Source organism: Panthera leo, chromosome D4, assembly GCF_018350215.1.
Source record: "Panthera leo isolate Ple1 chromosome D4, P.leo_Ple1_pat1.1, whole genome shotgun sequence".
Taxonomy (NCBI): domain Eukaryota; kingdom Metazoa; phylum Chordata; class Mammalia; order Carnivora; family Felidae; genus Panthera; species Panthera leo.
In genome coordinates, this window is record NC_056691.1 from 30,626,779 (window position 1) to 30,642,186 (window position 15,408).

The following is a 15,408-nucleotide window of genomic DNA, read 5'->3' on the forward strand; positions in this document are numbered from 1 at the left end:
TTAGTTAAGCATCCAACTCTTGATTTCGGCTTAGGTCATGATCTCATAGTCGTGAGATGGAGCACCCCATTGGGCTCTGTGCTGGGCATGGAGCCTGCTTAAGATTCTCTCTCTCCTCCCTTTGCTCCTCCCCTGCTTGTACACTCTCTCCCTCAAAAAAATAAAATATAGTAAAATAAATAGCATTTATTTTTTTAAGTAATATCTACACCCAATGTGGGGGCTCAAACTCACAACCCTGAGATCAAGTGTTGCATACAGTACCAGCTGAGCCAGCCAGGTGCCCCATCTCATTGTTTTAATTTATATTTGCCTGATTATCACTGTAAGTATATCTGATTTATGTGTGGGAAATAGAAAATAATACTGTTCAAGAAAACAAGAGAACTGGCATTATAAGGCAATGAGGTTTCTATTCTTTGTTGCACCGTGTTTTTAGTTGAGTCTTCTGTAACCAATTAGTATTAACTAATCTAGAGAAGGTTATAATGCAAGACAATTTGATTATTACTTATAAAAATAACTTCATTAAATAGATAATATATCCACCTCAAAATTCAATATTTTATGTATCCAGATATAGTCTATGCATATTCAAGCACATATCTGTTATTAAGTACTCTGTGAGTGGTTCACTTTTATATGTTAAAACAAAATGACATAAGAAAACTTACAGAATGAATTTTATAGTTTTTAATGGAGATATGTGTGATTACACTGCAGCCGATAGATTCTAACTCAATATTAGAATAATTTCTCAACATTAATAAATGAATACATTTTCTTTCCTTAAAGAAGTGGCAGAAAGATACTTTATTTCTCTTTGGTCACAGGTCTCTCTGCCAGAATGGTTCTGGTACTATATTTTAATTTTCCTAACTATACAACGTACATGGATCATTGTTTCTAATACCTTTTTTTTTTGAGGCATAATCCACAGAATGTTATATTAGTTTCAGATGTAAATGTAATGATTCAATATTTGTATATATTGCAAAATCATCACAATAAGTCCAGTTAACACCTGTCACCATATATAGTTACAAAATGTGTTTTTCTTGTGATGAGAACTTTCAAGATCTACTCTCCTAGCTACTTTCAAATATGCAGTAAGGTATTATTAATTAGAGGGGTGCCTGGGTGGCTCAGTTGGTTAAGCATCCCACTCTTGGTTTCGGCTCAGGTCATGATCTCATGGTTGGTGGGTATGAGCCCCAAAGTGGGCACTGTTACTGCGGATCCTGCTTGGGATTCTCTCTCTCTACCTCTCACGTTCTGTCTCTCTCCCTCTCAAAAATAAATAAACTTAAAAAAAAAAAAGGTATTATTAACTGGAGTCATCATGCTGTACATTACATTCCCATGACTTATTTATTTTATAAATGGAAATTGTATTTTTTGACTCCCTTCACCCATTTTGCCTATCCATGCCACAGGCAACCAGTAGTCTACTCTCTATATTCATGAGCTTGGTTTTATTTTGTTTTCATATTCTACATATAAGTGAAATCAGACATATTTATCTTTTCTTATCTAACCTATTTTACTTACTTTAATGTCCTCAAGATCCATCCATGTCAACAGGAAATGGCAAGATTTCATTCTTTTCATGGCTAAGTAATATTCCTTTGTGTGTGTGTTGTGTGTGTGTGTTGTGTATACATATATATGTATACACACATATATATTCACACAACACACACACACACACACACACACACACATATGTATACATTTTCTTTATCCATCCATCGATGGACACTTAGACTGCTCCCATGTCTTGACTATTATAAATAATGCTTCAGTGAGCATGAAGGTGCAGATACCTTTTTTGAGTTACTGTTTTCACTTTTTTTTTTGGATAAATATTCAGAAGTGCAATTGGTGGATCTTTTGGTAGCTCTACTTACAGTATTTTGAAGAACCTCCATATTGTTTTCCATAGTGGCTGCACCAATTTACATTCCCACCAACAGTACACCAGAGTTCCCTTTTCTCCACATCCTTGTCAACACTTGTTATTCATCGTCTTTTTGATTTTAGCCATTCTGACAGGTGTGAGGTGATACCTCATTGTGGTTTTGATTTGCATTTCCCTGATGATTAGTTATTTGATCATCTCTTCATGTACCCATTGTCTATCTGTTTGTCATCTTTGGAAAAATGTCTCCAGTACATTATTTATTATTTATTTATTTAAAAACTTTTATTTTTTGGGGCGCCTGAGTGGCTCAGTCGGTTAAGCGTCCGACTTCGGCTCAGGTCACGATCTCGCGGTCCGTGAGTTCGAGCCCCGCGTCAGGCTCTGGGCTGATGGCTCAGAGCCTGGAGCCTGTTTCCGATTCTGTGTCTCCCTCTCTCTCTGCCCCTCCCCCGTTCATGCTCTGTCTCTCTCTGTCTCAAAAATAAATAAACGTTAAAAAAAAAAAATTAAAAACTTTTATTTTTAAGTTATCTCTATATCCAGTGTGCCACTTAAACTTACGATCCTGAGATCAAGAGTCATATGCTCTACCAACTGAACCAGCTAGGTGCCCCTTCAATACATTTTTGAAAGCATTTTCTTTTGCTTTGTTTTCCCCTTGTGTGGCACACAGTATTAATTCACAGGAGGGCCTCATACTTGCCTATATAGACATGAGCAACAAAATCTCAAAATCTGAGCTTTCAGTCTACAAAAAGGGAGAGGAAAGTATGGGTTTAAGCAGAAGAAATGATGAACTGCTTATGAGACATGTATGCATGTTGCTTGGAATTATGAGGCTATTTATTTACATCAAGTTAGTAAGTACATTCATATATGGCATTTTAAGTCCTTAGGAGTCAAAGTCTGGAAATGTCAGTGATTACAGGCTGCTCTCAGAGTAAAGTTAAATAACAGAGCTGGAATGATTTCTAAAGAAACCTTAAAAGTATTCTGAGTGCTTACCTATTTTTAAAAATGGCATTGTAAGAAGATTGGCGTGATATTAAAAATAATTTTCTAGAAACAAGTTTTACTTCCATAAGAGCTTTGATCAAATACCTCATCATGATGAATAAGGCTAATTACACTTGTGGTCCTTGTGAGCTGCTTTTAAAAATTCATGTGCAAACCTCCCAGCACTCCAGTCTCCTGCCTTCCCCTCCAAGACCTTCAAATCACTGTGAGGTTTTCTGCACCCTGCAGAGGCCTGCTTATCATTTACTACCCTATTTTGTTACTTGCCCTGATGTTCTTCCTGCCCTCCCTAAATATATTCTGAATGATTAAAGGCAAAGATTCTGCTGTTTCTTTCCTTTAAATCTTCCACAATACCTAACATATGATAGGCCCTGGAAAACATCTTTTCCCTGATGATCAGACCGCATCACCTGTAAGAGAGTACTGCAGCACAGATCCCAAACAAGAAAGACACCCCTGTGTTGCTATTCTAGGCAGGAACTGAATGTACAGCTTAGTAAACCTACATGTTTTAAAGATGTAGACAATGCTTTTCTTTCTTTGCATAAATTTAAAACTGTCGATTGCCCTCTCTTTCAACATTTAGGCTATAAAGGCAATTATCAGGGAATAATGTAAGGCCAACCCAATTAATACATCTACAAAATAGGCTAAATACATTGTGTGTGTGTGTGTGTGTGTGTGTGTGTAAACACAGACACATATATATTCACTTTTCAAAGTACTATACACCATTTAAGAATACAAAAGGTATAAAGAATGACACAACAGATACCCATGTACCCACTATATCACCTAAGAAATGAAATTTTGGGGCGCCTGGGTGGCTCAGTCGGTTAAGCGTCCGACTTCGGCTCAGGTCACGATCTCGCGGTCCGCGGGTTCGAGCCCCGCGTCGGGCTCTGGGCTGATGGCTCAGAGCCTGGAGCCTGCTTCCGATTCTGTGTTTCCCTCTCTGCCCCTCCCCCGTTCATGCTGTGTCTCTCTCTGTCTGAAAAATAAATAAACGTTTAAAAAAAAATTAAAAAAAAAAAATGAAATTTTGAGGGCACCTGGCTACTAGCTCAGTTGGTGGAACATGCAACTCTTTTTTTTTTAAATTTTTAATGTTTATTTTTGAGAGAGAGACAGAGCATGAGTGGGGGAGGGACAGAGAGAGAGGAGACAGACTCTGAAGCAGGCTCCAGGCTCTGAGCTGTCAGCACAGAGCCTGACACGGGGCTTGAACTCCCCAATGAGGAGATCATGACCTGAGCTGAAGTCGGACACTCAACTGACTGAGCCACCCAGGCGCCTCCTTTTTTTTTTAATTTTTATTTTTGGGAGATAGAGGATGAGCAGGGGAGGGGCAGAGAGAGAAGCAGACACAGAATCCGAAGCGGGCTCCAGGCTCTAAGCTGTCAGCACAGAGCCCAATGCGAGGTTCGGACTCACAAACCGAACCACAAGATCATGACCTGAGTTGAACTTGGATGCTTAACTGACATAGCCACCCAGGTGTCCCAAGGAACATGCAACTCTTGACCTCGGGGTTGTAAATTGAGTCCCATGTTAGGTGTAGAGATGACTTACAAATAAAATCTTTACAAAAAATTAATATAGTTTTTTTAAAAAATAAAATTTTGCTAACTCAGCCAAACCCCCTTTCTGTGCCACTCTAATAATCACTTCCACCTTTATCTCCCCAAAGATATTTATTCTTCTTAATTTACTATTTATGATTGCCTTGCATTTTTTTAAGACTGTAAGACATATGTAAGTATCCTTAATATATATTTCTTAAAACATTATGCCACAATTAATTCATCATCCTGGTAATAGACATTTAGGATGTTACCAATTTATAACTATGCCAAGCAATGTTGTTGTGGATATATTTGTGCATTTTATCTGTTTTATAGAAGACTGGCTCTAGAGCTATACATGTTTTCCATTTTCCTAGGTATTGCCAAATTGCTCCACAAATTGTTTTTCCAGTTTATGTTTTATCAGTGTACCCATATCCTCAACACTTGGTATTGTCATACTTTTTATTTTTGCCAAATTCCTGAGTATAAAATGGTATATTATTGTGGATTTAATTTATTAGTGAAGTTGGAAAATTTTTTCATATATTTATTCACCATTTATGAGATTTTTCCCTATGAATTTGTAGTTGTGTACTAAAGAATGTGATCTTCCCACAAAAGAGGTCTGGCCTTTGCCCTTAGCTTCTTAATCTCCAAACCCTTGGAATGTCACTCCTGATAGGAATGTCTTTGCCTGAGGTCATACCACACAATCTGATGATATTGTGATTTGAAAAACAGTGGCTTACAAATATTGCACTACTGTATTTCTCTTTTCCTGTGGATAATTAGATATCCCGGGACCACTTATTTACTCTATTCTTTCTCCAGTTATCTGTAGCGTATGTCAAGTGTCTATATATGTTTGTCTGTTTCTGAGCTTTCCATTCTATTACATTCCTCTCTCTATATATGCCCTTCCAGTTTCACACCATCTTTTAATTGCTATGACCTAATTCTGCATTTTGATTTCTCATAGAAGGAGCCACTTCTTGACTCTTGTTTTTTACGAATGTCTTAGCTTTTGCTCCTCTACATAAATTTTAGAATGAGCATTTCAAGTTCCATGAAAAACTTGGTAAGGATTCTGTTAGGAATCTGTAGACCACTTTGGAAACAGCTAACATTTTTAGAATAATGAGAATTCTTCTCCATGAATATATTATCTCTGGATTTATCAAATCTTTAAAAAAATTCTTTAATAAAGATATACAGTAAAACCTTGGATTGGGAGTAACTTTTCTGTGAGTGTTTTGCAGGACGAGCAAATGTTTCTGATAAATTTCAACTTGATAAACCAGTGATGTCTTGCAATACAAGTAGTACGTGTCGCCACATGAACACAACTGAGCCAATGGTTCTTGAAATTTGCTTTAATATTCAAGTGCTTTGGATTACAAGCATGTTTCCAGAACAAATTATGCTAGCAAACCTAGGTTTCACTGTATAATTTTCTTGTAAAGGTTTAACATGTTGGATTTATTCCTGGGTCCCTTATACGTTTTATTGCTCTTATAAATGTTTTAAAAAACATTTTAATATTTATTTTTGAGAGAGAGAGAGACCAAGTGTGAGCGGGGGAGGGGCAGAGAGAGAGGGAGACACAGAATCTGAAGCAGGCTTCAGGCTCTGAGCTGTCAACACAGAGCTGGATGCAGAGCTCCAACCCACAAACCGTGAGATCACGTGACCTGAGCCGAGTTGTAGGCTTTACCAACTGAGCCACTGAGGCACCCCTATAAATGATTTTAAAATCAGTTTTCCTGTTCATAATTAAGGGCTTGTAGCAACTCAAACTAAATTGAATATTGATATCACATCCAGCAACTTATTAAGTAAGAATTTGTCTTTTTTTTTTTTTAGAGAAATAACCCAATTTATTTTTTTTTAACGTTTATTTTTTTTTATTTTTGAGACAGAGAGAGACAGCATGAACAGGGGAGGGTTAGAGAGAGAGGGAGACACAGAATCTGAAACAGGCTCCAGGCTCTGAGCTGTCAGCACAAAGCCCAATGTGGGGCTCGAACTCACAGACGTGAGATCATGACCTGAGTCGAAGTCAGATGCTTAACCGAATGAGCCACCCAGGTGCCCCAAGAATTTGTCTTTAGATTAGTTTTGTTTTTCTACATAGACAGTCATGGCATATATAATAAATGAAAGAGTTTTAGTTCTTCTTTTCTAAATCTTATACCTTTGTTTGTTTTGTTGTGGTTTTGCACTGGCTAGAACTCTGGTATAATGTCAAAAACTAGCAGTAATAGTGGGCACCCTCATCATATTCCTTTTTTTCAAAGGAAGAGTTATAGTATTTTTCCATTAAATATAATAAATGTTGAAGGTTTTTGGCAGACAGTTTTTATCAGATTGAGGAAATTGTCTTTAATTCCTAGATTGCTTAAAATTGTTTTAAGTATAAACAGATGCTAAATTTTATCATATGTTTTTTCTGCTTCTTTGAAATAACTACGCATTTTTTTCTTCCTTGAATGTATTAATATGGTGAATTACTTTAATTTTTACTGTAAAATAAAATTTGCATTTCTGGGATAAACCCTACTTTACTGTGGTAAATTAAATATTTTACATATTGTTTGATTCTGTTTGCCAATATACAACTTAGGAATTTTTCATTTATTTATGGGAGAGTCCAACCTATAATTTTCCATTCTTATATTATCCTACTCTGATTGAAGTAAAACAAGGTAAAATTAGCTTTATTTTCTCTTCTCAGAAAGTTTGTATAAGATTGGAAGTATTGGTGCTCCTGGATGGCTCAGTTAGTTGAGTGGCTGACATTTGACTGGCTCAGGTCATGTTCTCACAGTTGGTGAGTTCAAGCCCTGCGTCAGGCTCTTGAACTGATAGTACAGAGCCTGCTTGAGATTATCTCTTTCTCTCCCTCTCTCTCTGCTCCTCTCCCACTCATTCACTCTCTCTCAAAATAAATAAACTTAAAAAAAAAAAAGATTGCAAGTGTCTTTACTTCCTTAAAAATTTGGTTTAAAAAAATGGTAGAATTCAAATTCTTACTAAACCTCTTTCATCTGGGTGTTTTCTTTGTGGGAAGGAACTGCTGATCTTCAACTACTGATTCAATTTTAAATGGTTATAGGGGCGCCTGGGTGGCTCAGTCAGTTGTGTCCGACTTTGGCTCAGTTCATGATCCTACAGTTTGTGGGTTAGAGCCTCCAGTCAGGCTCTCTGCTGACAGCTCAGAGAGTGGAGCCTGCTTCGGATTCTGTGTTTCCCTCTCTCTCTGTCCCTCCCCTGCTCATGCTCTGCCTCTCTCTCAGAAACAAATAAATGTTAATAAATAAATAAATAAATAAATAAATAAATAAATAAATGGTTATAAGTCTAGGGGCACATGGGTGGCCCATTAGTTGAGCGTCAGACTCTTGGTTTTGGCTCGGTCATTCATGGTCTCATGGTTCCTAGGATTGAGCCCTGCGTGGTGCTCCTCGCTGTCAGCACCGGGCCTGTTTGGAATTCTCTCTCCCTTTCTCCTTCCCCTCCCCCATGCACTTGCGCTCGTGCGCGCGCTCTCTCTCTCTCTCTATAAAAATAAACCTAAAAAAATCACTTCCTTTAAAAAAGAGTTTTAAGGCTATATATTCTATTTTTAAAGACTTTTAAACGTATTTAAAGTTATTTAAATAAAACATTCTTTTTCTCTAAATTTTCAAATTTATTAGCATAAAGTTCAGAGTGTTTTTAATCTCTGCTATCTTTGTAGTTGTCCCTTTTTTATTTCTAATATTTGTACCTTCTTTTTCCTTCAACAGCTTTGCCACAGGTTTGTCTACTTTATTAGCAAATTTAGCCTATGGAGTTGCTCTATTGTATCTCTATCTGATATTTAATCAATTGCCACTCCTTACTTACCTCCTTTCATTGTTTTTCATATGGGTTTAGTTTGTTGCTTTCTTAACTTCTTAACGTTGAACACTTAGTCTATTAATTTCTAGCCCTTTTTTTTCTTTTCTAATATGAGAGTTTAGGGGTATAAATTTACATTAAAATACCATTTTTTAAGAATTCCACAAGTTATTGTCACTATTCAATTCTAATTCTTCACATCTATCACATTTTCTTTGTCCCATTAAGTTTTAGTGTTGTTTTTTCTTTTAATTAAAAATGACTAGGGGTGCCTGGGTGGCTCAGTAGGTTAAGGGTCTGACTCTTGATCTCAGCTCAGGACTTGATCTCAGCGTTGTGAGCTAAGGCCCCATGTTGGGCTTCATGCTGGGCTTGGAGACTACTTAAAAAAAAATGTCTACAAGGGTGCCTGGGTGGCTCAGCTGATTAAGTATCTGTGGCTCAGGTCATGATCTCATAGTTCATGAGTTTGAGCCTCATGTCAGGCTCTGTGCTAACAGCTCAGAGCCTGGAGCCTGCCTTGGATTCTGTGCCTCCGTCTCTCTCTCTGCCCCTCCCCCGCTCATGTTCTGTGTCTCTCTCTCTCAAAAATAAACATTCAAAAAATTAAAAAAAAAAATGTCTACAGAGGGTTTGGTTTGATTTTGGTATTGATTTCTAATATAGTTACATTGTGGGGGTTTTTTTTGTGAGCCTGGGTGCACATGGGGAGGGAGGGGGAGGGAAACAGCAGAGAGGAGAGAAAGAGGAAGAATCCCAAGCAGGTTTTGAGCTATCAGCCTGGAGCCCCACGCAGGGCTTGATCTCACAAACTGTGAGATCATAACCTGAGCCGAAATCAAGAGTCACGAGGCACCCTAAATACAGTTGTATTGTGATACCTATAGAACATGGTTTGTATAAACTTGAATTTTTAAATTTATTGAGCTATACTTTAAGGATAATATATGGTTAATGTTTCATGTATTCTTGAGAAAGATAGGATTTTTATTTTTAACCTATTGTTTTACATTTGTTCATTAAATCAATTTTATTATTTGCATTATTCAACTATTCTTTATTCTTACTATTATTTTATTTGCTTCATCCATCAATGAAGATCATCAATAAGGTGGCCATATAATTTATGGTCCAAACAACATTTGAGAGTGAAAAAAGATGTGAAAATTATTGTTTATTAATAAAAATTAAATATACATAAAAATAAAATAATTTATTGAAACACTTATTGACTGACAATTGTTTCAATGTTAAGGGACATCTAAAATTGTTCTATTCAAAAACTATTTTATTTTAGTGTATTCTTTTTTTTTTTAGTTTATTTTATTTTGAGAGAGAGACAGAGAGAGAGAGAAAGCGGGGAAGGGATGGGGGCGGGGAACAGAGGATCTGAAGCAGGCTCTGTGCTGACAGTAGGAAGCCTGATGCGGGGCTCAAACTCACAAACTGTGAGATCATGATGCAAACCAAAGTCAGATGCTTAACTTACTAAGACACCCAGGCAGCCTTTTCTTTTTTTTTAGAGGGAGAGAAAGAGCATGAGCAGGGGAGAGGGGTAGAGAGAGAGATCATCTTAAGCAGGCTCCATGCTCAGCACAGAGCCTAAGCCTAATGAAGGGCCTGATCCCATGAGCCTGGGATCATGACCTGAGCTGAAATCAAGAGTCCGATGTTCAACCTACTGAGCCACCCAGATGCCCCCCAAAAATATTTTAAAAATAAAATTCTTTCTAAAAATTCTAAATTATACATATGTATATACTTCAGTCCATTTTTAAGCTGAGTCTGTCTCTGATGCCAAGTCATTTTTCTGAAAACGATTTTTTAAATATTGTTTTATTTTTAATTTAAATTATTTTTAATTTCATTTAAATAAAATTCTCTGCAACCTTCTCTAATGTTGGATTTTATAGTTAATTGACTTGGAATTGTAGACCTCTTCATTTGATTTTTCTCTGTAGTCCACATTTCAAATGGAGAATATACTGTCTCTTTAGGTACTGAAGTACCTGGTAAACTCCAGAAAAATATTGTTAAATGGAGAGTATTTAAAGGCCATTTTAAAAAAAATGTTTATTTATTTTTTAGAGAGAGACAGGGAGGGGCAGGGAGACAGAGAGTGAGGGAGACACAGAATCTGAAACAAGCTCCAGGCTCTGAGCTGTGAGCACAGAGCCCAATGAGGGGCTTGAACTCATGAACTGTGAGATCATGACTTGAGCCAAAAGTTGGATGCTTAACTGACTGAGCCACACAGGCGCCCCTAAAGTCCATTTTTTTTTGATACCAAAAAATATTGCAGCTCTAACATTTTCAAATATGTACTGTCTTTTGCTTCCACTCAGTACCTTTCTTCAACACATAATTTTTACAAGATAAAACTCATCAAATAAATTCTCCACTTAAATTCTTTTGAATGTTTTACCATATTTTTATGGTAAATAATCAGAGGCCATATTGTTCCTTTTTTTTTTCCATTTCATTATTATTATGAACTCATACCCTGAGATCAAGAGTGGCATGCTCTACCAACTGAGCCAACCAGGTGCCCCTCCATTTCATTCTTTTCTATTCTAATGCAGAATTCACATTTACCTAATTAAAAATAGGAGCTTCATCATAAGTTAAAAAACTGTAAAGCAAAGTTACAGAATTTCAAAATTAAATCTTATTCTATTTGAGTTTTCAATTATTTATTCTGTTTAGTTTCCTTCTCATTTAAAAGCCAGATTTCAATGTCTTCCTATTTGTAAGGTTTGTTTTCAATCATATGATTTGCTAAAAGTTCAAAATGAAAATTTTTTGGCACACCATCCATTAAATAAACTCACTAAAGATTTCCAACTTAAACAATAGAAATCAAAACATGTAAGGACCCATTCACAAAAAAAGAAAAAAATATCCACAATCAGGACAACACAGGTTGATTTACAAAGCTGTTCTTTAACACTCCAAATGTTTCTAATGTCTGCTCAATAGTGGACTTTGTTGTTGAAAGTCCAGGCTGCCATGCTTTTTTTTTTTTTTTTAATTATTTAACATCAGCTGCTCATAGATATTTTTTCTTTTGGTTATTATGTGTATACATGTTTAAAAATTGGTAAATTTTGTCAAAACTACAATGAGGTACCACTTTATACCCATAAGAATGGCTATTATAAAAAAAACGAGAGGGGTGCCTGGGTGGTTCGGTTGAGCAGCTGACTTCTGCTCAGGTCATGATCCCATGGCTTGTGAGTTCGAGCCCTGCATGGGGCTCTGTGCTGACAGCTCAGAGCCTGGAGTCTGCTTCAGATTCTGTGTCTCCCTCTCTCTCTGCTCCTCCCCTGCGTGCGCTCTCTCTCTCAAAAATAAATAAACATTTAAAAAAATTTAAAAACTAGAAACAAATGCTGGTGAGGATATAGAGAAATTGGAACCCTTGTACATTGCTGGTGGGAACGTAAAATGGTGCAGCTTTTGTGGAAAACAGTATGGCAGTTCCTTAAACACAGAATGCCCCTATTATCCAGCAATTCCACTTCTGGATATATACACAAAAGAATTGAAAGCAAGGAATCAAACATATTTGTATACCAAGGTTGACAGCAACATTATTCACAATAGCCCAAAAGTAGAAATAACCTAAATGTCTACTGAGGGATAAATGGATAAATAAAACGTATATACATACAATAGAATATAATTTAGCCTTAAAAAGGAATGAAATTCTGGTACATGCTACAACATGGATGAACCTTGAGGACTTTATGCTAAGTGAAATCAGATAGACATAAAATGATAAATATTGTATGACTCCACAAATTTACAGAGGCAGAAAGCAGAACAGTGATTACCAGGGGCTATGGGCAGGGAGCAATGAGAGTTATTTAATGGGTACAGAGTTTCAGTATGAGATGATGACAAAATTCTGGAGATGGGTAGTGGTGATGATTACATAACACTATGAGTATACTTAATGTTATGAACTGTAGATTTTAAAAATGGTTAAGATGGTAAGTTTTTATGTATATTTTATCACAATAAAATGCTTTAAAAATTTAATAAATTTTAACAACTATAATATTTATTTTGACTGACAGCTTGGACACAAATATATATATATATATATAATTGATATATATATATAATTGATATATATATATATAATTGATATATCACAACCAAGTTCCAAGTACACTGTGCTCCATAGATTTCATAATTTAGTATGAACATTGTTTTTATCACAGTATATAATCATTTAGATTTATATAATACGGATATAAAACTGGCATCTGGGAACTGTTTTCAAAATTTTCTGCTAATAGAGCTAATATATGAATAGCTGCCATTCCACTTTTTATATGGGTACAAGAAAACTTGGAAGTGAAAATGAGCAAAATTAATTTAAAAGGACTCTGTTCTAAATTAAAACTAGGTGTGCATGAATGTCTCAGTTGGTAGAGCATGCAACCCTTGATCTCAGGGTTGTGAGTTCAAACCCCATGTTGGGCATGGAGTCTACTCAAAAAAAATAAATGAAAAAAAAAATGTTCACAGAATGATGTGTAAATGTACCTTCTGTAACTGTACATCTTTAATTATTTTCTGGAACACTCTTCTTAAAATAACTGGTAACTTTGGAGTAGATGATGTTTCTTCTTTAGAAAGTTTGTCTCCCAGTTTCACATGGTCCATGTTATCACTCTGGCCCCACTGGTAGATGGTAATATAAATAAGCATTTTATGCTGGTTACTAGCTTATCATCAATCTTGAGAAACAAAAGTATTTGGTTTTTAAACATGCAGTCCGTTAAGAAAAAAAATTTTTAGTAAAAAAATTAAAAAAAAATTTTTTTTAACATTTATTTATTTTTGAGACAGACAGAGCATGAACAGGGGAGGGGCAGAGAGAGAGGGAGACACAGAATCTGAAACAGGCTCCAGGCTCTGAGCTGTCAGCACACAGCCCGACACCGGGCTCGAACCCACGGACCGTGAGATCATGACTTGAGCTGAAGTCAGACGCTTAACCGACCAAGCCACCCAGGCGTCCCAGTAAAAAAATTTTTTTAAAAGGGGTGCTTAGGTGGCTCAATCGGTTAAGCGTGTGACTTCAGCTCAGGTCATGATCTGTTTGTGGGTTCGAGCCCCACATTGGGCTCTGTGTTGACAGCTCAGAGCCTGGAGCCTGCTTCAAATTCTGTCTCCCTCTTTCTCTGCCCCTCCCCTTGCTCATGCTGTCTCTCAAAAATAAATGTCAAAAAAAATTTTTTAAACATGTACGTTCATGTTATTAAAATTCTTGTTGCCCCAGTAGTTCACTGCAGGAGCCTTACAACACACTTCCTCACTGGGATCCTTGGTCTATGGATGGATCTGACTGCAATGCAGCTGTAGCTTTTAGAAGTCCCAGGAAGTCCCAGGTCTCAGGCTTAGGTCTCAGGCACTACTTTAGGCAGTGGTCTTAGTCTTAACTCTCTACTACACAAAGCCTTTGAGTTGGCCAAAGAACATTCCTGGATGAGCACAAACTTCAGGGCAGCCCATGGCTTCAAGGCATGTTTCTGCTTCTGGCCCTGATGGTTTCCTCACTTTCTTATTAAAAGTTAATTAAAAAAAAAAAAAAAAAAAAGATGCTTCTTCTCTGTGAAATGGGCATGATGGGGATGTCAATTCTATACAGCACTATGTAAAGCACTTGGAACACTACTTGGCAAATAATTAGCACCATAACAGGGCTAGATGATATTCTTTTAACAGTAATTTCTATGTATTTATTATAGGAAGGTTTCCAAAATTTGGAGTCTAGTATATTATTGGGTATGCAGCATGTTCATATATTTCACAGTAACTACCAGAAATATTTTTTGTTTTAAATATGTTTGTTTGGGTCAGCAATTTACCACTGCACTGTATTTATGTAACTGAACCTCCCTGAAGCCATATAAAGAACATTTGTGTATCTTAGAAAAACGTGGTGTAAGTTTATAAATATATAAATTTTTGTGTAAGCTCTGATTCAGCAGTTTTAAGTGTAAAATCAGCAAAAGGATCTGAGTCACCAGTCTTCCCTTACTATAAAATATAGCACAAAATTGCTTAATTTTAAATGTCATGAGAAATTTTGTTTTTATTGGTTAAAAACATGATTGTTTAATGTATATATACATGAATGTACATTAAAATATTTGGATATTTAAAATATATTTTGTGTGTGTGACCTCATATGCTTGATATAAAAGTTTATAAGTTCAAAGCAGTGTATATTTGCTACTAATTACCAAGATTTTGATCTTGCTGTACTTTTTCATCAGAATTTCTGGGACACTTCCCAAGTAAACCTATTAACATTCTAGAAAAATAAAAGATAACAGTACACTAAATAAAAGCAATTTGGCAAGCAAACTAGTGTACATTTAAGTTACAAAGTTTTTTTTTAAACAATTCTTAAAATTCTTTCAAAAAGCATATTGAACCATATTTTAAATACATGTATTAAATATATAAAACATTTTTTTTCTCCTTTTACTCTTTCCACCTCCCCACCCCCCCGCCAAATCCTAGTGAAATGGATACTGTGTGTGTGGTACAAGGCACTTTGAACACAGGCTATGCAGGTTTGGTTTGCAATATTTCCTCTAAGTAAAGCAATGTGGATGGAAACATGTAGACAGTTGCATTTATATGCAACTTTGTGAAGCTTCCTATATAGGAATATATTCTTCATATAATTTTTAAATAACTTTTCCTGGCTAAAAAAATGAATCATGCTCATTATAGAAAGTTAGGAGATAAAGGAAAATATGGAAAAGAAAAGAAAGATACCGTAATCCTACCATATAGAGGTACCTACTGGCAATAACCTGGTGTGTTTATATCCTGTCTTTTTTCCTAAGTATGCAAAAATATAAACATATACATAAAAATATGATTACATTATTTACAGGATTTGACATCCTGCTTTTTCACTGGATAAAGTGGTCCTGAGTTGCTTACCTTTCCCTTTATATGTTCTTCATAAGAATTAGGGCC

The 15,408-nt window shown here is 36.1% G+C and overlaps 1 protein-coding gene across 3 annotated transcripts in view; it reads right to left on the reverse strand.

Moving 5' to 3' along the window:
• Positions 1-15,408, reverse strand: part of PRXL2C (peroxiredoxin like 2C) — a 36,031-nt gene that overhangs the window by 10,767 nt on the left and 9,856 nt on the right. The window contains exon 7 of one of the 3 annotated variants that reach the window (XR_006195979.1): positions 12,952-13,089. The exons of 1 other annotated variant lie outside the window; for it this stretch is intronic. The gene's annotated coding sequence lies outside the window, so the exon portion shown is untranslated. Of the gene's footprint in view, positions 1-12,558; positions 13,090-15,408 lie in introns of those variants that run through there. One more of the 3 variants, XM_042913435.1, reaches the window with a different exon arrangement.